This window comes from Ictidomys tridecemlineatus, chromosome X, assembly GCF_052094955.1.
Source record: "Ictidomys tridecemlineatus isolate mIctTri1 chromosome X, mIctTri1.hap1, whole genome shotgun sequence".
NCBI classification, from domain to species: Eukaryota; Metazoa; Chordata; class Mammalia; order Rodentia; family Sciuridae; genus Ictidomys; species Ictidomys tridecemlineatus.
The window spans coordinates 43,558,970-43,580,703 of record NC_135493.1 but is presented as its reverse complement, the minus strand read 5'-3'; the positions used below and the strand labels follow the sequence as shown (position 1 = coordinate 43,580,703).

General features: G+C 38.2%; 1 protein-coding gene across 10 annotated transcripts in view; it reads right to left on the bottom strand.

The window, feature by feature from the left end:
- The window catches only part of LOC110597940 (solute carrier family 25 member 53), a 67,379-nt gene that overhangs the window by 29,439 nt on the left and 16,206 nt on the right, over window positions 1-21,734 (bottom strand). For 6 of the 10 annotated variants that reach the window (XR_013431712.1, XM_078034451.1, XM_078034450.1 and 3 more), the window contains 2 exons: window positions 13,863-14,056; window positions 1,306-1,374 (listed from right to left, as the gene is read on the bottom strand). The gene's annotated coding sequence lies outside the window, so the exon portion shown is untranslated. Of the gene's footprint in view, window positions 1-1,305; window positions 1,375-3,056; window positions 3,540-3,844; window positions 11,749-13,862; window positions 14,057-14,591; window positions 21,653-21,734 lie in introns of those variants that run through there. The other 4 variants (XM_078034455.1, XR_013431714.1, XR_013431711.1 and 1 more) reach the window with 4 other exon arrangements.

Sequence of the window (21,734 nt, the reverse complement as noted above, 5' to 3'; positions counted from 1 at the left end):
TCTGTTGTGCTATGATGAACTTTCTCTATTGTCCCAAACCTACAGCAAGATCTTGCTACCGGCTCTTGGAGCTATCTTCTTGGTTTCCACCAAGTTTCTCTCAGAGAAAGGGAGAATACTACTAATAATCACTGCCCAGATGTCCCTACACTATCAGGCAGTCAATTCTCACCTTCATTCCTCATGACACCCCTTGGAAGTCATTCCCACTATTAGTGCCTATGGGGGTCACAGATGAGGGCTCGAAAGGCCCAAAAAGCAAAGGGTGAAAAGGAGGAAAGTAAAGAAGACAGAGGCAGGATTCAGACCTCCACTGTCTCTTTAAATCTTCACAATGATATTATGAAGGAGCTGTGACCACAAATGAGGAAACTGAGGCTACCGAATTCACACAGCAAGCAGCATGTCTGCTCCTTGCTGGGATGAAGCACTGAGACTTCACCAGTCCTCTCATGTCATAAGTACATCCCTTTCTATAAAATGTTGATGAAAGAAAAAACATTTCTTTAAAAATGGAAAAATAGCTGGGCATGGTGGCCCACTCCTGTAATCCCAGCAGCTCAGAAGGCTGAGGCAGAAGAATCATGAGTTCAAAGCCAGCCTCAGCAAATTAGCGAGACCCTCTCAAAAAAGAGGAGGTGTGCCCCAAAGTTCAATCCCTGGTACAAAAAAAGAAAAATATACAGTGTTCATTGAATAGAACACTCAATATAGTAAAGATGTAAATTCCCCCCAAGGTGATCTGTACATTTAACATAATTATTATCCAAATACTACCAAGATTTCTCATTAATATAGGCAAGCTTACAAAACCTATAGGAAAAAGTAAAGCAACTAGAATAGTTAAAACAATTTTTAAAGAGAAGAATAAACTGGGGGAATATCTTTATTGCAAGTTAAAATATTGGATGGATACAGTAAATTGAGACAGTAGGATCCCTGGGGAGTGACAGATACAGGTCAAGGGAAATGAGTAACAGACCAGCACAGGTACACTCAACTGACTTTACAAATGGTGTAACAAATTTCAATGGAAGAAGGATAGAATTTTTAAAAAAATGGTGTCGGAATAAATGTTCATCCATAGGAAAAAAATTGAACCTCACACTATCTATAAAAATGAAATCAAGAGGCTGGGGTTGTAGCTCAGTGGTAGAGCACTTGCCTAGCATATGTGAGGCACTGGGTTTGATTCTCAGCATTGCATATAAATAAATAAATAAATAAATAAATAAATAAATAAATAAATAAATAAATAAATAGACAAGCAGGGCTGGGGTTGTGGCTCAGTGGTAGAGCACTTACCTTGCACATGTGAGGTGCTGGCTTCAGTCCTCAGCACCATATATAAATAAATGAAGGCATTGTATCCATCTATAACCAAAAAAAAAAATTTAAAAAAACAAAAATGCAAGAGAATAAATTTCTGTTGTTAAACAAAAAAAGAAAAAAAAATGTCAACAACTAAAAGAAAAAAATTTCAAAAACAAATCTCTTTAATAGTTTAAAAAAATAAACTTAAAGTGGATTGTGGACTTAAATATAAAAATCATGAAACAATAAAAACATGAAAAATTACATATTACACTAACAAAATTAAAAGTTATTATGCTGAAAAGATCCTATTAAGAGACTGAAAATACAAACTACAGATTGGGAGAACATATTTGCAAACTATATATACAACAAAGGATTGGTATTCAGAATATATAAAGAACTCTCAAAATCCTATAGTTAAAAATAAAGATCCAGTTGGAAAACAAGCAAAAGGCATGGATAGAAAAGAGAATATACAGATGACAAAGAAGAACATGAAAATATGTACATCATCATTAGCCATTAGGGAAATGCAAAGTAAAACCACACCAATGAGAATGGCTAATATAAATAATGGTAATAACAAATGTTAGCAACTGAATTTTTTAATTGGTACTTGGGGATTGAACCCAGGGGTGCTTTACTTCTGAGCTACATCCCCAGTCATTTTAAAATTTTGTTTGTTTGTTTCTTTCTTTCTTTCTTTTTTTTTCTTTTTCTTTTTCTTTTTCTTTTTTTTTTGGTACCAGGGATTGAACTTAAGGGAGCTTAACCATTGAGCCACACCCCAAGTCTCGTATTATATTTTTATTCAGCGACAGGTTCTGAGTTGCTTAGGGCCTCACTAAGTTGCTGACGCTGGCTTTGAACTTGTGATCCTCCTGCTTCAGCTTCCTGAGCTGCTAGGATTATGGGCATGTTCCACTGTACCCAGCCTTTTTTTTTTTATTTTTGAGACAGGGTCTCACTAAATTGTTGAGGATCTCACCAAGTTTCCGAGTCTGGTCTCAAACTTGCCATCTCCTTGCCTCAGCCTCCTAAGTCACTGGTAATACAAGTGTGCACCACCACACCCAGCCTAGCAATGGAAATTTTTCATTTAGGAATATACAACAGCAAGGCTCATTCTGATACGTACTTAACTAAACATATACTTATCATAGAACTCCACAAGTCACTCTTGGGCATTTATCCAAGAGAAATGATAATTTGTGTTCACACAAAAACCTGTATGTAAATGTTCATGGTAACTTTACAATAGCAAAACCAGGTAATCCATAAGTCTTTCAATCACAACCCACATGGACCTCAAGAACATTATACTTAGTGAAAAAAAAAAGTCAATCTCCAAAGTACAGGATTTCATTTGCATAACATTCTCAAAATTACAAAAATTTAGAGATTGAGAACAGATCAATCACTGAAAAAGTGTAAAAGTAAAGCAGGATGGATATGAATATAAATGGAAAATACAAAGGAGGCAACTGAAGAGTTTTACATCTTGGCAGTGCTGATGATCACCCAACTCACTATGTGTATACATGGGATAAAACCACAGAGAACCACTTGTACATGAACACATGTAAAAATGATGAAAACTGAATAAAGCCCACATTCTAGTTAATATTATTGTACCATTACCAATTTCCTGAATTTTAGATTATGCTAGCTATATAACATATCACTAAGAGGGAGAGCTTGATGATAGATACATGAGTCTCTATATACTACTTTTGCAATTTCCTGTGAGTCTATAATTTTTAAAAATATTTTTTAAAGTTGTAAATGTACACAATACCTTTATTTTTTTTTAATTTATTTTTATGTGGTGCTGAGGATCAAACCCAGTGCCTCATGCATGCTAGGCAAGCACTCTACCCATGAGCCACAAACCCAGCCCCTTAAAATATTTTTTAAAGAAAACTATTTCAAATTCCAGAGTTGCAGAAATTTACCTTGGTACATTTCATAACCAGAATTGTTCTTACTGTGTTAATTGCTATTCATGCATATGTGAGGCAGTTTAAAAAGTCCTCCACCTTTTGATAGGTTTTGCAAATAGGTATGCTGAAGGAAAGTGCACTAATGTTTCTTTTTAAAATACTGACCTGGGCTGGAGTTGTGGCTCAGCAGTAGAGCACTCACCTAGTGTGAACGAGGCCCTGGGTTCAATCCTCAGCACCACATAAAAATAAAAATGAAGGTATTCTGTCCAGCTACAACTAAATAAACAAAATATTTTTATTTATATTTTATATTTATATTTTTAAAATAAAGTTACATGCATATGATAAAAATATTAATATTTTACATCCTAAATAGCTTTTGTTCATGTAGGAGATAGAAATATAATGTTTATTAGAAATAAAAACTGAAATTTTAAAAATATTTACTAACCCTTGAAAATAACAATAGTGACTGGGGTGTTGCTCAGTGGTAGAGTACTTGTGTGGTCTTGCATTTGATCCCAGAACCAAAAAGAAAAAAATAGTAAAATAGAAAAAAATAACAATGAACCCACTACAAATTTGTATAAATAAATTTTTATTAAAAGAACCACTTTACATTTTTTGCAAATAACTTTAATATCTGCATTAATACAAACAGCTAGATTCTCATATTTGCTTCTTATTTAAGGTTGTAATATGTTGTTTTGGTTGAATTTTATGAAAAAAATCCAAATTCATGGAGATACAGTTAGAAAAAGGACGAATTCCTAAACACCCTGAAAAGGTCCCAGGTGTCTCCAGGGTTACTCAGATCACACTTTGGAGAACCACTGTGGTTAGAGAGACATTAAAATATTAATAAATAAAATGTTAGCATATCTGCAATTTGGATTAAATTCTTCCCAAACACACATAAAACCTATGTCAGGGTGTACACAAATGATTCTTATTATTTGTGGTAGTGAGGCTATATAAAGTCAACTTATACAATTAATTAGCAAATAGTGAACTACTACTCACAGTAGAACTCCAAGGTTCAGTTCCTGTGAACCTCTGGTCTCATTCCTTTCAAATGATCAATACATGAATTAGTTTTATATATGTTTCTGTTTAAAGATATCTTATTTATTATCTATTTTTTAAAGAATTGAATTTGGTGTCAACATACCTTATATATAATCAGAGATATGATAAATTATGAAATAATGGTGTATTAAGAATTGTAATACAAAAATAAATAAAGAAAGAAAATTAAAAAAGAATTATATATGATATTTCTTTACAACAAAACATGAGGCGAGAAGGGTTTAAATTTTTCCTGCTCTCAGGTAGCATGACCATAAATGACTTTAGTTTTCAGCCACACAACAGTGCTCTCCACTCTGCTTTTTAAAATCAGTCATCTCATAAACCCATTAATTTAGGTGCTTTTCCATCTATTCCACAGCTTCATCTCACACTAAAGATGGTATCTTATCTCTTCCCAGAGAAGGCTCACATATTTTATTTTAGTTGTAAATGAAAACGATATCTTTATTTTATTTTTAATTTACTTTATTTTTTACGTGATGCCGGGGATTGAATCCATTGCCTTACACATGCTAGGCAAGTGCTCTACCAGTGAGCCACAACTCCGGCCCCAAGCCTCACATATTAACTGGCAAATTTCTTCTTCCTTTTTCTGGATGTACCATATTGTTGATTCATTAACATTGAACTCACAACCAACAGTATTATAACTCATGCCTAAATGAAGCTTATCTAATACATATATTTTCTCCATAAGGCACATCACTTCTGGCAATTAGGAACACTAGAGAACATATCAGTGTAATGATTAGGGGCCATTTTAAACAGTGAATTCATCAACAAAAGGAATAAAAATGTGGCATTAGATAGACTATGAAAAAGATATAGCATAAGAGCTAAAACAAGAAGACAGTGTGTCATTTTATCCAAACTCAACTGAGAACATTGAGTGCTTGGCCAATCTGTGCAGGTCCACGAATGACCATGAAAGTACTTCAGGTACTGATTGTGGGGTTAAAGATAAGTATAAGCAAGTAGGTAAACTTGCAAATATGAAATCTGTGAATAAAAAGGACCAACTACTTTAAACAACTTACAACTGCACATACCCACACACGTGTGTGTGCGCGCGCACGCATGTGTATGACATTTTATTGATGAGCAGAAATCATTAATTATTGGTGCTGGAATATAGGGGTTCATTATTCTAGTCTAATTTTGTATATGTTTGCATTTTTTCCAAAATGAGAAAGTTTTTTAAAAGTGGTTTATTTTTGCATTGGATTACTATTCCACTTTGCCTTGATCGGGCTTTTCCTTGGGGAAGTCTGCTACTGTGAAAGGTGAAGCCAAAGTGACTTTATGGTACAGAGGGTCAACCACCACCAGCTCAAACTACCACAAGTCTTCCTTGGGGGTATTAATCCAATACTTAGTCCCTGCTGAAAGTGGGACAGCAACAGGCAGAGGTATGAGGTCAACAGCTCTTTTTCTTGGAAAGAATTTCTAGGTAATTATCTAAGAGGCAATGGAATTTAAACCCTATAATATTTTGAGAGCCCAATGAGCCCAGACCAGCTGACTCTGTGGAAGTATGGTTTTAATGTGACCTTAGTAAAGATAACTTAGATTTTAGTTCAAGAGTGTAGATTCAGTCACTTTCTGGCCTGGGTTAAGTCAGTAAATCCTTGGTAGATCCAACATTTTCCAACAAATTTTCATATATTTAATATATATATAACCTATACATACATGTAAAATATATATAAACACATACACACATATATACACATGTAACATTTATATAATTATATATGTTTGAAAGCTTGGCATTTTTAAATATCCAGAGGAGGGAAGATACCTTCTAATTTAGAAGCTAAAGTATCCTACTATCCTGGTTTCTAAGATCAGACCCTCTACCAGAGTATGGATCACATCCTTTCCCTTCTGAGAACTTCATGCATCAGCTGCCTCCTTCCTCTTCTACATTTTCAATTTTCTCTTTCTCATAGCTCTTCCCCATCAGCCTGTGCACATTCCCAAGTCTCTAACATTTTTATCAAAATCTTCCCTCAGTCTTGTGACCTTCCAGCTGCCATTAGATCATTCTCTTTCCAACCTTATTGAAGGTATAACATGCATTAACAGTCTCACTACTTCAGCACCCAATCTTCGGGTTTTACATCATGTGTAAAAAATCACCCCAAAACTTAGGGCTTAAATAATAATTATTTAATTATATTCATGACTGTGTGAGGAATGTTGGCAAGTCTACCCTATGAGGTATCTAATGGGGTCAGTGGTATCCAGCTGATTGGCAGGTTGGTCTGGAGGGCCCCAAATGGCTTCCTTCATTCCTATGCCTGCCACCTGGTGGAGATATCTGGAAATTGGGCTTAGCTGTGTTGCTGTCTCACTCCATGTTGTCTCAGGGCTTCTTTACTTGATCTCCTTAGCAAGGTGCTCAGATTTCTTATGTGATTGTTCAGAGCTCCAAAAGGCCAAGGCAAAAGTTTCAAGGCTTCTTACAACCTACCCTTGGAATTTAAGCAGCATCACTTCCTTACATTTTCACAGAGCACACCAGATTTAAGAGTAGGGGACTACATAAGGGAATGGTTTCTGGAAAGGATGATTAATAAGAGCCACATGCTGTTATCTACCACCCCCATGTACTCCTCAAACCACTACAATGTGGTCACACTCCCTGCCACTCCACTGCAAATGTGAACTCTGAGGTGAAGATCTTTTAGATGCTAAATCCAATGGATGCTTTTTAGTGCTTGCTTTTCTTGCTTTTCTCTGAATTGGACTCTATTGGCCACTAACTCCTCCTTGAAACTCATCTCCCCTGGCTTCTGTATACCACATTTCCTGTTTTGCCTTTCCTTTTCTGACTGCTTCTCAGTCTCTCAAACTGACTCATTTCTTATAGTATCCCCTGCTTTACCACTGGGCTTCGTTATCAGTTCCCATTCTGTATACGTTATCCAGTTATATCACTTACACAGGTAGCTTCATCTATGCTTATCTGCCAGTCATTCTTCAATATTTATCACCCTCTCAGATGTCTCTTCAGCCTTCCAGATTCATATATATTCTGCCTAACTGTCTCATAGATACTTCAAACATGGCCAAAGCTGGATTCACCTTCTCCCTTAAACTTGCTTTCTTTTCTGTCCTCTATTTACCACTCATCTAGATGCTAAAAGCAGAAATTTGAAGCTAGTCCTTAACTCCTCTCTTTTATTTCCCTACCTATACTTTGTCACTAATCCCTGACCATCCAACCCAGTAAAACACTTGTCAATTTATCTACCCTGTGCATCCCACACAGTAGGTCTGGCAGAGGACTGGGTAGTGGTCTTGGCCTGTTGTTCTGATCTATAAACTGCAAAGAAAGTATAATTTACTACATTAAGTTCAAATATTGCTTTTTTTTTAAAGCAGAGGTGATCCAGAGATACTAGGATAGGAGGTGTTTGATGAATGAAACTCCTTATGGGAGAGGCACTCAGGTTGGTGACAGTAGGATTCCACCTGTGTAGGGTGACGTTATTTAAGTTCACAGTAGACCAAGTGGGAGATTACCAAGCCACTCATACCTCCAAACGTGTCATCCTAAAATGTCATCACCTCTAGCTTACTTAATTGTAAAGACTTCCTTTATTAAGTCACATCTTCTGGATCAAACATTCAAAGCCTACATACAAATTCTTACTGCACTAGAGTGCTCCTGCCATATATGCCACAGGTTAAATAATAGTAGTGACTTGACAGGTTTTGGTTTCTAATAAAAGACCAAGTAGCTTTCAACAAGTTCATCTTCCTTCAGATATAGCAAGTATATATCCTGAGCAAAATATTAAAAAAATAACTACCTGCAAATATTGACAAGTAGGCAGAAACTGGAAGAAAATCAACACTTCAAAGATGGGATCAGATCTAGATGAGCTTCCCATTTTTAAGACTTTTAGCCACAGAGTAGGCCCCAGTCAGTGCTCTGGTGACTGGCCGAAATTGAATCTTACTAACTTGAAAATCAGAGGACAGAGCTCAGGGTTTCCACAGCAGCTGGAAAGAGTGGGGGTAAAATCCTAAAATGGACCAAGCCTGATAGGTAGAGCCCTAAATTATGCATATAAAATGCCTCAAAGTCTGACAAACCTCTGAATTATAAGTGTGTGGGGCCATCTTCAAACAGTCCATGTAAGTTTCAAAGAACTGAATAGGTATTTCAGTTGGTGCCTACCATAAGAGAGACTGAGTATGGAGTTTGAGTTATATTAACTGTCTGCTAAAACAAAAACAAAAATCAATACTTTTCATAGGGAAAAAATGAAATACAGATTTGCATCCTCTACAATGTTCAGGAGACAAGTCCAAATGAATGGATATATAGGAAACAGGAATATATTACCCATACTGAAGAAGAAAGGCAATCAATAAAAAGTGACCCCAAGATGACCAACATTTTCAGAATTAACAAACAAGAATTTTTAAGCAGCTATTATAACTATGCCTAAGGACTGAGGGAAAATGCCCATAATAAATAGTGACTAGTTACACTGCAACCATATAAAGATGACCAGCCCATAGATATGGGCAGCTGGCTCAAGGCTTATAAGAAACGGGTCATGGCAAGCCTGGCCCCCTGATGTGCCTTAGCTCAGATTGTTATTACCTTCAGGTAGATTACTGAAACGGTCTCATAAACTATCTCCCTGCTCCTGGTTACTATTTACTATAATCTCACCCCCCCCCCCAGTACAAAACACGGATCCTAAACACATCTACATTGATTTTAGAATTACCTTTTACAACAGATTTTATCAAGACTTCAATGATATCAAGTAACAGAAATGCTACTTAAACTTGGGTAAAAGAGGGAATCTATTAGAAGCCTCACATAATCATAGGGGCATATGGGCATCAAAGACAAGTAAGACTAGGAACTTGAACACGAATCTTGAAACCGTGCATGTATATAGGGTAATAAGGTCTGTCTCATTCCACCATCTTTCCTACCTTCGTATCTCCTCCCCTCCCCTCACTCCCCTCTTCCCAATCCAAAGGTCCTCCATTCTTCCCTCCCCCCCCATTATGGAACAGCATCCACTTATAAGAAAAAACATTCAGCCTTTGGCATTCTTTTAGACAGGTTTTCTCCCTCTGACCATAAAAGGGCCATCAGCTGCGGGCTGGTGTTATAGCTCAGTGGTAGAGCACCCACCTCGCATGTGTGAGGCACTGGGTTCTGAGCTCAGCACCACATATAAATTAATTAATTAAATAAAAGTCCATTGACAACTAAAAAAAAAAGTAATTAAAAAAAAGGGCCATCAGCAGTTTCTGGCCACACATTTTCCAGTCATGTCACAATTTTTTCCTCAATTAAGTAAAAAAAAGTAATTAAAGTAAAGTATTCTGATTGTCCTGGCCTGGATCACATGGCCATACCTCAATCAATCAAACTGTTTGCCAGAGAGACAGAGTACTGATTGAAAGATCTCACTAGAACTGCATGGCTAGATAGGAAAAGGGCAGTACACCAAAAACCAAAATAATACAAATAAACAGGCTTTTGCTTCTAGGTGAAGCCAAAGGCCCTAGGAAAACAAACATAAAGTTCTAATAGGTTTCCTGTATTCTCCACTTAAATTGGGGATCATAGCATCCTGCATGCAATCCTCTATGCAAATGTCAGAATCCTGGAATCTCCCTTATAGCAAAGACTGCTAGCTTTCACCTAATATCTGTTCTCTCCTTACCCCTGCAACATAGCATTTTGCTGCTTGGAACACGAATGTGCTCATTGGAGTTGTATCTTATACCCTGAAGTTTGGACATTAAACCCTTTGAAAGAGAAATGAATTTCTATCCAGTTTAGCCAGTGGCTATTTTGTTATTGTTGTTGTTGTTTAATGCATTATACTATACTCTTTCTTTTATTTTATCTTGCATTGAGATATTTATTTCCATATTTTTATTGGTAAATTACAATTATACATAACCCATCATTATTTTGGCTATCTGATAACATACAGCTCAACCTAATCGGAACTAACAACCCCACGCTTCCCACATCCAATCATGGCACAACAATGACCAATGACATTAAGAGTGAGGGTTAAGGGCTGGGGCTGTAGCTCAGTGGTAGAGCACTTGCCTAGCACGTGGGAAGCCCTAGGTTTGATCCTCAGCACCACATAAAATAAATAAAGATATTGTGTCCATCTATAACTAAAAAAAAAATTGTTTAAAAAAAACAGTATGGGTTAAGAGTCAAGCCACTTAGCTGGGTGCAGCAGCACATGCCTGTAATCCCAGTGGCTTGAGAGGCTGAGGCAAGAGAATTGCAAGTTCAAAGCCAGCCTCAGCAAAAGTGAGGAGCTAAGCAATTCAGTGAGACCCTGCCTCTAAATAAAATACAAAATAGGGCTGGAAATGTGGCTCAGTGATTGAGTGCCCCTGAGTTCAATCCCCAGTACCAAAAAAATAAAAAGTCAAGCCACTTGAGTTTGAATTTATGCTCTGCCACTTACTATCTCTGTTCACCAAATTTCTTTATTTCTATGTTCCTGTTTCATTGTGCATAAAATGACGTTAATGATACTTATCTATCTCACAGGTTGGTTGTAAGGATTTAGCAAGATAATCGATGTATGTACTTAGAATACTACCTAGAACATGGCTCAGTGAGCATTAGCTATTTTTTTGGGTTGGGGAGGCTGCAAATTTTATCTACTAAAGATTTTGGGAAACTCTCCCTTCCTCCACAACCCATTCCTACTTTGCCTTAATGAGGCCTTCTTCTACATGCTGCCTCAACCTGACTTTTCTAAAATACCTCGATCTAATGAGGTCACTCCTACTTGAATCTCCTCAATGACTCCCATTTACCTGCAAAAGGAAGCCTTAACCCCTTCACCTGGTGGCCAAGGCCCTTTTGGATGAAGGCTTAACTGACCTTTCTGGGCTAACCTCCTACCACTCTTCTACAATGCCCCACACCCCAGCCATACTCAACTATTCTCTGCCATCACCTCCCTAACTGCCTCTCAAATGTTAACTACTCCCATTGCCCACCTCCTGAACTCCTTTGGCTGCCGTGGTACCATACTTTCTTGGTCTTCTTCCAATTCCCCTTGGTATTCCTTTTCTTTCATTCTTCAATTTCCCTGTAAGGTTCCACAGAGTTCCATCCTAAACCCACTTCCTGTTATGCTGCATGTCCCGTCCCTGAGTGATGGCATCCATTTTTAAGCCCTATCTATATGCTCATGACTCCTAGTTCTTTACTCCTGACCTCTCTCATGAGTTTTGGTTTAAAATAACCTTTTTTGGGGGCTGGGGATGTGGCTCAAGCGGTAGTATGCTCGCCTGGCATGCGTGCGGCCCGAGTTCGATCCTCAGCACCACATATAAACAAAGATGTTGTGTCCGCGGAAAACTAAAAAATAAATATTAAAATTCACACACTCTCTCTCTCTCTCAAAAAAAATTAAAAAATAATAATAATAACCTTTTTTTATATTTTTATTTTGAGACAGGGTCTCACTGAGTTGCTTAGGGACTCACTAAGTTGCGGAGGTTGGCTTTGAACTTGGGATCCTCCTACCTCAGCCTCCTAAACTGCTAGAATTACAGGTGTACACCACCACACCCAGATGGTTGCAAACATCTCTATAGATGACATTTCCTGAACAGTCACCTTAACCTCAGCCTGTCCCAAACTGAACTTATCTTCCGCATCTTAAACCTGCTTTTCCTCTTCATTCTGAATTTGTTGATGACACCACCATCACCCAAGCCTGAAACTCTTCATTCTCTGCATGTAAGAAATTACCCAATCCTGACCATTTACATACTCAGTAACTCTCCAATCTATCTTCTCTCCATACTCACCCTCATCCTTTCTAGCCCGGACTCTGCAATAGTCTGTCTCCAGTCGTTATGCTTTGAAATCAACTGACAACCTTTTATCTACCACTAGTGAAAACCTTACATTGTCACTGCCCTGCTAGAAATTGTTTTTTTGTTTTTGTTTTTATTTTTTGTTTGTTTGTTTGTTTGTTCTTTTAGTACCGGGGATTGAACTTAGAGGCACTGAACCACTGAGCCACATCCTCAGCCCTATTTTATATTTTACTTAGAGATAGAGTCTCACTGAGTGGCTGAGTACCTCGCTATTGCTGAGGCTGGCTTTGAACTCATGATCCTCCTTCCTCAGCCTCCCAAGCCACTGAGATAACAGGTGTGTGCCACTGTGCCTGGCTGGAAACTCTTTATTGATTCCCAGTTAGACGAAATTACTCCATCCCCTGTTATATGCCAAGATCTATGCTAAGTATAAAAACTGCAATGTTGAACATGAAATCATCCCTACCTCTTAGTGGACTTACCACCTGGAATGATAGATACATATAACGCATACTAATCGTAAGTGATAAGTCCTGTGATAAATATACTCACAGAACATTAATAGGAGCACACAACTGAGTTCCTTAGGGACTATATCTTCCTAATCTTTGTGACCCCCAACATGTAGTACTAGGTTTAATTCAGAAGAGAATTTTATCTGAATTCTGAATAGATACTCTTCTCTTATCTTCAGTCTCCTTCTGTATAAAAAGACTCATAACTCATCTATTAAATAAATGCAATTTATAAACCTGTCTGAATCCTGATTTGAATAAAATACATGCAATTTTAAAAGATGAGAAACCAGGTAAATTTAACAGGGCTAGATATTTGAGGATGTTAAGGAATTACTGTAGGGTTTTTTAGTGTTATAATGTTATTGCCATTGTGTTAAAGAGTGTTTATCTTTTAGAGCTATTGAGTTTTAGGAGGTTTTTTGTTTGTTGTGTACTGGGGATTGAACCCAGAGATGCTTCATCACTGAGCTACATCTCTAGCCCTTTTTATTTTTTTATTTGAGACAGGGTCTCACCAAGTTTCTTAGGACCTCACTAAGTTACTGAGGCTGGCTTCAAACTTGTGACCCTCCTGCCTCAGGCTGTGCTGCTGGGATTACTGGTGTGTGCCACTGTGCCCAGCAAAAAAGTATTTCAAAATGAAATAATATGATGAGATTGTCTGGGAGCTGTCTGAAAATAATATGTGTTGTCAGATGATGGTATAACTGAAAGAGGACTGATAATACCTGTTATTAATTGCTGAAGCAGGCTGAGGTATAAAATGAAAGATAAAATTAATCTCTCAGGGTTTCATGGCAATTAAATAATTATATAAAATGTCTGACTATAGTGCCTGATGTCTCAAAACATAATAGTTTTATCTGGGTACAGTGGCACAGACCTGAAACCCCAACAACTCAGGAGGCCGAGGCAGGAAGATTTCAAGTTCAAGGCCAGCCTCAGTAATTTAGCAAGACCCTGTCTCAAAATAAAATAATAAAAAGGGTTGGGGAATGTAACTCAGTGATAGAGAGCGCTCCGGGTACAATCATTAGTACACACGTGCACACACACACACACACACACACACACACACACACGCACGCACGCACATGTGTGTTTACAAGTTTGCTTCTCTCCTCACCTCTTTAAATCCATCCACATAAGGGCATTACATGGGAGACAGCAGATCAGTGGAGTAGGAATTAGAATTCCAGCATCTGAAGGACTGGAAAAATACTCGGCATCATTTCTCTTCTCTGGCTGGTAATGACTGACCAACTAGAACACCAGATGTCTCCCAGAGCAGCCTTGGGCAGGAATTGAAGTGTTTCAAAACTAGCAAAACAAAAGAAAAGAAATCACAGCTTTTACTTTTGTGGACAGGACACAAAAACTCATTTAGAAGTAAATATGGGCTCTTAGCTGGAATAGGGCTGGCCATTTCCTCTGCTGCGCAAATCTCTCTGCAATATCGCCATCTGGTGGCTATCTAGCATCATTTTATTTTGTTCCCAGATGCAGAGCCCTCTGATGGCTTTGAATACACTTAGAAAGTTCTGGAACTGGGGCTGGGGATGTGGCTCAAGTGATAGCGCACTCGCCTGGCATGCATGAGGCACTAGAATCGATTCTCAGCACCATATAAAAATAAAAATAAAGATACTGTGTTCACCTAAAACTAAAAAAATTAAAATATTAAAAAAAGAGAAAATTCTGAAAGGAAACAGCTTCACTCAGTGAAATGTTCTATGAACTGCTCAAAGTTAATCGTAATGTCCCTCATGTCCTACAAAGTCCCTTATGCTCAAACTCCATTATAGCCCCTCTCTGTTAGAATTGTTTACCTGTGAGCATTCATTCATTTACTCACCCAACAAATTTATTCTCTAAATGCCACACTTAGGATAGACACTGTAGCACAGGAGACACAATGGTAAACAAAATGAATTGAGGGCAGAAACAAAAAATCAAGCATGCAAACAGAATTAAAACATCCCCTTTTCCACTCACTATAAAATAGTTTTTAAATTTATTGATACTGGGGATTAAGTCCAAGGCCCCATGCATGCTATGCATCGCACGATACCACTGAGCTACACCTTCAGCTCTAATTATTGCAATAGATAAAATTTGGATGCCACTCCTCACCCAAATTGGGAACACATTCCTCATGCTAAGAGGGGAGGTTGGAGGGACTGTGACCACTACCCCCCAAACCGACAAGCCCAAAGATGGGAAGATTACCCATTCAGGCCTACCTGCATCTATATATGTATAATTCCAGTCCTTTTGTCACTCATTCCCTTGCCTCCTCTCCTTTAAAAATTCTGCTAATTGTCAGGGATTTTAGAGATGGAATGAAGTTTCTTCCATTTTTCTTCAAAGATAGATTTGAATATAAAACCTATTTGCCTATATATTTTGGAGGGGGAATACTGGAGGTTAAACTCAGGGTGTTCTACCACTGAGCTACATCCACAGTTCATCCCTCTTTGTCTTTTACTTTGAGACAGTATATCACTAAGTTGCCCAAACTGGCCTTAAACTTGTGATCCTCCTGCCTCAGCCTTGTCACTGGAATTACAGTCATGCACCATTGCATCTGGCTAAATTATATATATTTTGTTTTGTCTGATTAGGGCTTTTAATTTTCTCTAAAATATTTCTATCTTTGGCAAACAAATTCCCCGTTCAAGTTTGCTAATCTTCCTAGTTTCAACTTTGGAAATGCAAATTTCTGGCTTATAAAACTAGCATGGAATGTCTGGCTTATAAAACTAGCAAACGTTAATTCTAGGTTTTAATTTTTTCTTGTATACACCTATGTTTATATGCTTATATATAGTCTGCTTACATGGTACTAAATTGACTTATAAAAAAATTAGTCCAAGTGCCTTTTGATTCACATGACTTTAAATCTATAATAAATTATTTAAATTTGTTCATAATAAAAATGTCTTTAAAATCTAGTAACTAATTTTTCTGGCCTGCTAACCAATTAATATATTGGTCTCTAGATACTGAGATATAATGTCCATTGTTTTCTATATATAGCAACCTTTGAGGATATTTTTGGCAAAGAATAATTTAAACGTTAACTATGCTTGATTTCTGTAAGTAAAGCTAACTATTAAAATGAATAAATTAAGCTGGGAGTGGCAGCACACACCTGTAATCGCAGTGGCTGGGGAGGTTAAGGCAGAAGGATTCAAAGCTGACCTCAGCAACTTAGCAAGGCCCCATGCAACTCAGGGAGACCCTATCTCTAAATAAATATAAAAGGGATGAGATGTGGCTCAGTGGTTAAGCACACTGGGCTCATCCCCAGTACCAAAAAATAAATAAATTTAAATTTTCTAAAATGTGACATTTCAAATTATTTTGTTTTTACAGGGAAACCTCAATCCAGAGATGAAAACTCTTAGGCTTTTCATACCTGAAAAATATTCCATCTACTTTTTTTATTTAAAAAATTTTTAGTTGTTGATGAACCTTTATTTTACTTATATGAGGTGCTGAGAATTAAACCCAGTGCCTCACACATGCTAGGCAAGTACTCTACCACTGAGCCACAACCCCAGCCCTCCATTTTTTTAATTAGTGTATGATGTTTATATCTATATATGATATTCAAGGTTTGTTTAAAATATTAATTGTTCAATAGATTTAAAAATACACAAGTGACCTGCCAGACATGGTGGTACACTCCTATAATCCCAGTGACTAGGGAGTCTGAGGCAGGAGGATCTCAAATTCAAGGCCAGCCTCAGCAACTTAACAAGACCCTAACATTTTATAATGAGCTAAAATTAGGGAGATTTTGTTTTAATTTCATAACTCCTAATAGTACTTTCAGAAATTAACTATTAGTCTGTCTACACCTTCATTCAGTAATCTAAACTTGTTAAAAAACTTGTGTCTGTTTTAAAATTATTTTCACAACTACCTTGTTAAAAAAATACATGATATACAGGATATGATATTGAAACTGGGTTCTCCACCTCTGCTTCTGTAGTTGCTGGTGAAGTTACAGCCCTCCCAGCAGCAGCAGCTCCTCACAACTGGGCATGCCCTCCAGCATTAGCAGCTGGTCTCAGTCACCAGGACTGGATTCTTTGGAAGCGAGTGGGACCTGTGTTGTATATCTCCATAGCAGGCAAATGCCCACTTAGTGCTGCAGCAGACCTTATCCACCCACTAGTGACTTCTTTCCAGGTTCTTGTCCTGAGAATTTGAAGAATGAAACCCAGGGATAACAGAGAGTGAGAGTGAAAGAGTTGCATTTGTTCAAGTATGAAGAAAACAAACAGAGCTCTTGCTGGGCAAGAAGGGACTAGAAAGCAGGTTGCCACTTAAGTTTACTAGTCCAGGAGTTATTAGAAAAATGCCAAGGCTACTGGTCAGCAGCTATACTTATCAGGTATTAGAAAGGTGCCATGCCTATTGGTTCAGCTTATGACCCTTTAATTAGTTGTGCCCTTTTAGGCCTTGAGTCTATAACCTTCATTCTGGTCCATCCCACTTGTCTTTTCACACTACTCTGAGACAAATGGGTCAACTGGAATGCTTGCAATGTTTCTATAGGTTAATTTCATGGATTAGCCTACACGTTTAGAGAAGCTGTTATGGGGCCCAATACCCTGCCTGCCTGCCTCTCTTTTACTATCTACTTTATCTATTCAATGTTGCTTATAAAACAACTCCAGTAATTTTCCTTTATGGTTTCATGTTTTCTGCACAAACTGGCTGGTTTTTTTTATTATTATTTTGGTTGTAGTTGGACACAATAACTTTATTTATTTATTTTTATGAGGTGCTGAGGATCCAACCCAGCACCTCACATGTGCTAGGTGAGCGCTCTACAACTGAGCCACAACCACAGCTCCTGCCTAGGTTTTATTGTTCTGTAATCAGCAAGGTGCTTCACTGTGTTCTTAAAAAATGCTAAATGGGGGGACTGTAGTAGTGGCTTAGTGATAGAGCGCTTGCCTGGCATGTGTGAGGCCCTGGGTTCAATCCTCAGCACCATATAAAAATAAATAAATAAAATAAAGATATTGTGCCTGTCTACAACTAAAAAATGTTTTTTTAAAAAAAAAACAGTTTGTCTTATCAAGAGAATTTGGAAGCTGGGCACAGTGATGCACGCCTGTAATCTCAGTGGCTCAAGAGGCAGGAGGACTGCAAGTTCAAAGCCAGCCTCAGCAACTCGGTGAGGCCCTAAGTAACTCATCAAGACCCTGTCTTTAAATAAAATATTAAAAGGGCTGGGGATGTGGCTTAGTAAGGGCCCCTGGGTTCAATCTCCATTACCAAAAAAAAGAAAAGAAAAGAAAAGAAAAAAACAGAGAAAGAATTTGTTTTCTACTGAGTAAGTCCTACAAGAGTTAAGATTTACTCAAATCTTCATTTGTTCTAAAATTGCTTTTAGTCTGTAACTCTAAAGCTTTAAAATCTGCCAATTAAATATAATGCTGTTGTTATCAAGAATACAAGCAACAATAAATGTTGGTGAGGATATAGGAGGAAAGGCACACATTGCTGGTGGGACTGCAAATTGGTGCAACCAATCTGAAAGTAGTATGGAGATTCCTAGAAAACTTGGAATGGAACCACCATTTTACTGAGCTATCCCACTCCTAGGTTTGTACCCAAAGGACTTAAAATCAGCATACTACAGTGACATCAATATTTATAGCAGCACAATTCACAATAGCTAAACTGTGGAACCAACCTAGATGCCCTTCAATAGATGAATGGATAAAGAAACTGTGGTACATATACATAATGGAATATTGCTTAGCATTAAAAGAGAATAAAATTATGGCATTTGCAGGTAAATGGATGAAGTTGGAGAATATCATGCTAAGCAAAATAAACCAATCCCCAAAAACCAGGGGCCAAATGCTTTTTTGGATAAGTGGATGCTAATCCTTAATGGGGAAGGGCAGGGGATGAGTGCAGGAACTGTGGATGGGGCAAAGGGGAGGGGGGAGGAGACAAGGGGTTAGGAAAGATGGTGGAATGAGATGGACATCATTTCCCAAGGTACATGTATGACTGCACAAATGGTGTGACTCTACTCCATATACAACCAGAGAAATGCAAAATTCTGCTCCATTTGTATACAATGAATCGAAGAGCTTCCTACTGTCATGTATAACTAATTAGAACTAATTAATGAATAACTAAATAAAATACTGTTGATCATGTTGTTGTTTTACTGTTACATAGCTGAGGACTTCCAAGAAACTGAGACAGCGTGAAAACTCACCCTTTAAACCCTGAATCTTGTGATCATGTCATAAAGATTTCAGACATGTCACTCTGAGTAACAGGAATGAGTTTATTGAAAGGACAGGAAAAGGGAAAGGGCACACTCTCAAGGAAGACAGTAGGTCCTCTCAGAGAGGAAAGGGACAATGTGCCTCTCCTGTATTCAAGTTTTGTTTTTTTTTTTGTTGTTGTTGTTGTTGTTGTTTTAAGAGAGAGAAAGAAGAAAGAGAGAGGAGAGAGAATTTTTTTTTAATATTTATTTTTTAGGTGTAGATGGACACAACACAATGCCTTTATTTTTATATGGTGCTGAGGATTGAACTCAGGTCCCGCCTGTGCTCGGCAAGCGCTCTACCACTGAGCCACAATCCCAGTCCCTGTATTCAAGTTTTATTGGGGACCCCAAAGAAGTTTCCAGAGAGTCCCACCCAGGTTCATCTCTTGACTGACAGCAGGTGACATCAGTATCTATTGCTATGAAAACTGAAGTTACCCTTGGCCTGGCTAAGTGGTTCTAACTGAATTCTTAATCATTTTATAGGTTTTATGGTCAGGAGAAATTATCCCTATGTTCCAGGATCTGGTCTGTGAAAAGGGTCACAAAAGTGTCTCCCTTCAAAGTAACTTGGGTTCCTCTTATCAATGTTATTTCCTGCTTGCATTTCCTTGCAAATAACAGGTAGTTTGGTAAGAATGTGACATATCCTGTCCAGTTAGCCAGGCAGGGCTACAGGCAAATTGCTTTTTGGCAAAGAAAGTATGTAGGTATCCGCACAGTGGGTCCACTTTATAGAGTTATTCTCTTAATCTTGTGTTCCCGCCATTCACATCTGTCTGTTCCCTAACACTAGGAATTCACACACAAGAGGAACTGTATTCAGGACCAGCAAGCCTCTTGGCATATATGATGGAAAAAAATTTCAGCACGTGCCAGTCAGAAACAGACTTAAGGGGCTGGGATTGTGGCTCAGCGGTAGAGTGCTCGTCTAGCACGTGCAAGGCCCTGGGTTCTATCCTCAGCACCACATAAAAATAAATAAATAAAGGTATTGTGTCCAACTACAACTAAAAAAAAAAAGGAAAAAAGGAACATAGACTGAGGTTTATTTAGGAAAGCAGAGGCACATTCAAGGAGAATGTGGGCTATTTTGAGAGTAAAAAGCAAAGCAGAGAGAAAAAAATAACAGCTTTTTGTCAAATCCCACCAAAAACATAGATAGCTGGGAGGTCATAAAAATGTTACCAGAGTCTAAGGCCTGAGGCCTGACTCTGGGGATTCAGCAAATCAGGTCCAGCCACTCACCACAAAAACCAAATAGAAAAGGTAATGGTGACATTCAAGGGAGAATGTGGGTCATCTCCAGAGGGAGAAATAGCAACCTGTTGTTGTGGGGTGTTACATTTATAAAAGGATGATTGTTAGGGGCTGGACTAGAAGTATAGGCAGGGTAGGGCTAAGCAGTTTCCCCCACTTGTACACTGCCCTGTTACTTTTTGCAGATAAGGGCATGCATCAAGGGTATGAGCCAAGGACATTGGATGGGTTACTCAGGAGTTAAAACTGTTTATGGACACTTCCTGCATTTCAGTGTTTCATGGGTGCTTCCTTTGAGACTCCTCATCTCTGCCTTTATCCCCTCATTCCTATCTGACAGGATTACTTTTTACAGACAAGTTGCTTTTCTTTAAGATGATGGAATGAAAGAGACTGTCTTTATTAGTTCAAATCTATTATACAGGCTGGACCGCTTTGCTCTTATTAGTAATTTGTACTTTTCTGGCCTAAGAGCTAATCTTTACAAAAAACCTGTTGCTTAAAATTGGCTCAAAAGATGATTTTTTTTTTTGTAATGGGGATTGAACCCAGGGGCACTTAATCACTAAACTGCACCCCTAGATCTTTTGACTTATTTTATTTTGAGATAAGGTCTCACTAGGTTGCATAGGGTATAAGTTGCTGAGGCTAACCTTGAACTTGTGGTCTTTCTGCCTCAGCCTCCTAAATTGTTGGGATAACAGGCATACACCACCACACCTGGCTCAAAAAGAGGTTTTCTTAATGTTGACTCAAACTATCCCGTCATATCCCATCCAATGTGGAACAACTCAGATAAAAGAATGGAAAACACTCCTACGAAAATAGCAGAGTCGCTTGTCAAATTTCACCAAAAACAGACAGCTAAGAGGTCATAAAAATGTTACATGAGTCTAAGGCCCGAGGCCTGACTCTAGGGATTCAACAAATCAGGTCCAGCCACTCACCACAAAAACCAAACAGAAAGGGTAATGATGAAAATCCTGTGGGTAGCTACGCAGATTAAATTTTCTTTCAGGTTTTCACCTATCCCTTCCCTATTTGGCTTTTAGGGCAAGTGAGCAGACCCAATTTGTTGGATCCCTGAAATCAGGCCTGTGTCCTAGGACTCCACTAACAGCTTTGGCCAGCTGTGCTAGGAGAAAACTTGCTGTTGAAGCCAGATTTAAAGATAGGTAGTTAGTGTAGTTAGGTAAATCTGGTCTAATCTAACAAAGAAAATGGGGTAGAGCTGAGCTGGGGGAAACAAGAACAGCACCAAGGAGACTAAAATGTTAATGTTTCCAAGCCCCCCCCCCCATCCCAAAGAACTGTAAATGAAACAGCTCCCAGCAAGACAGGGAGATGCTAATCAAATCACCCTAGGCCCTTCCTGCCCAGATCACTCCTCCCCCACCCCATTGGCCCACCAGTCTTTCACTG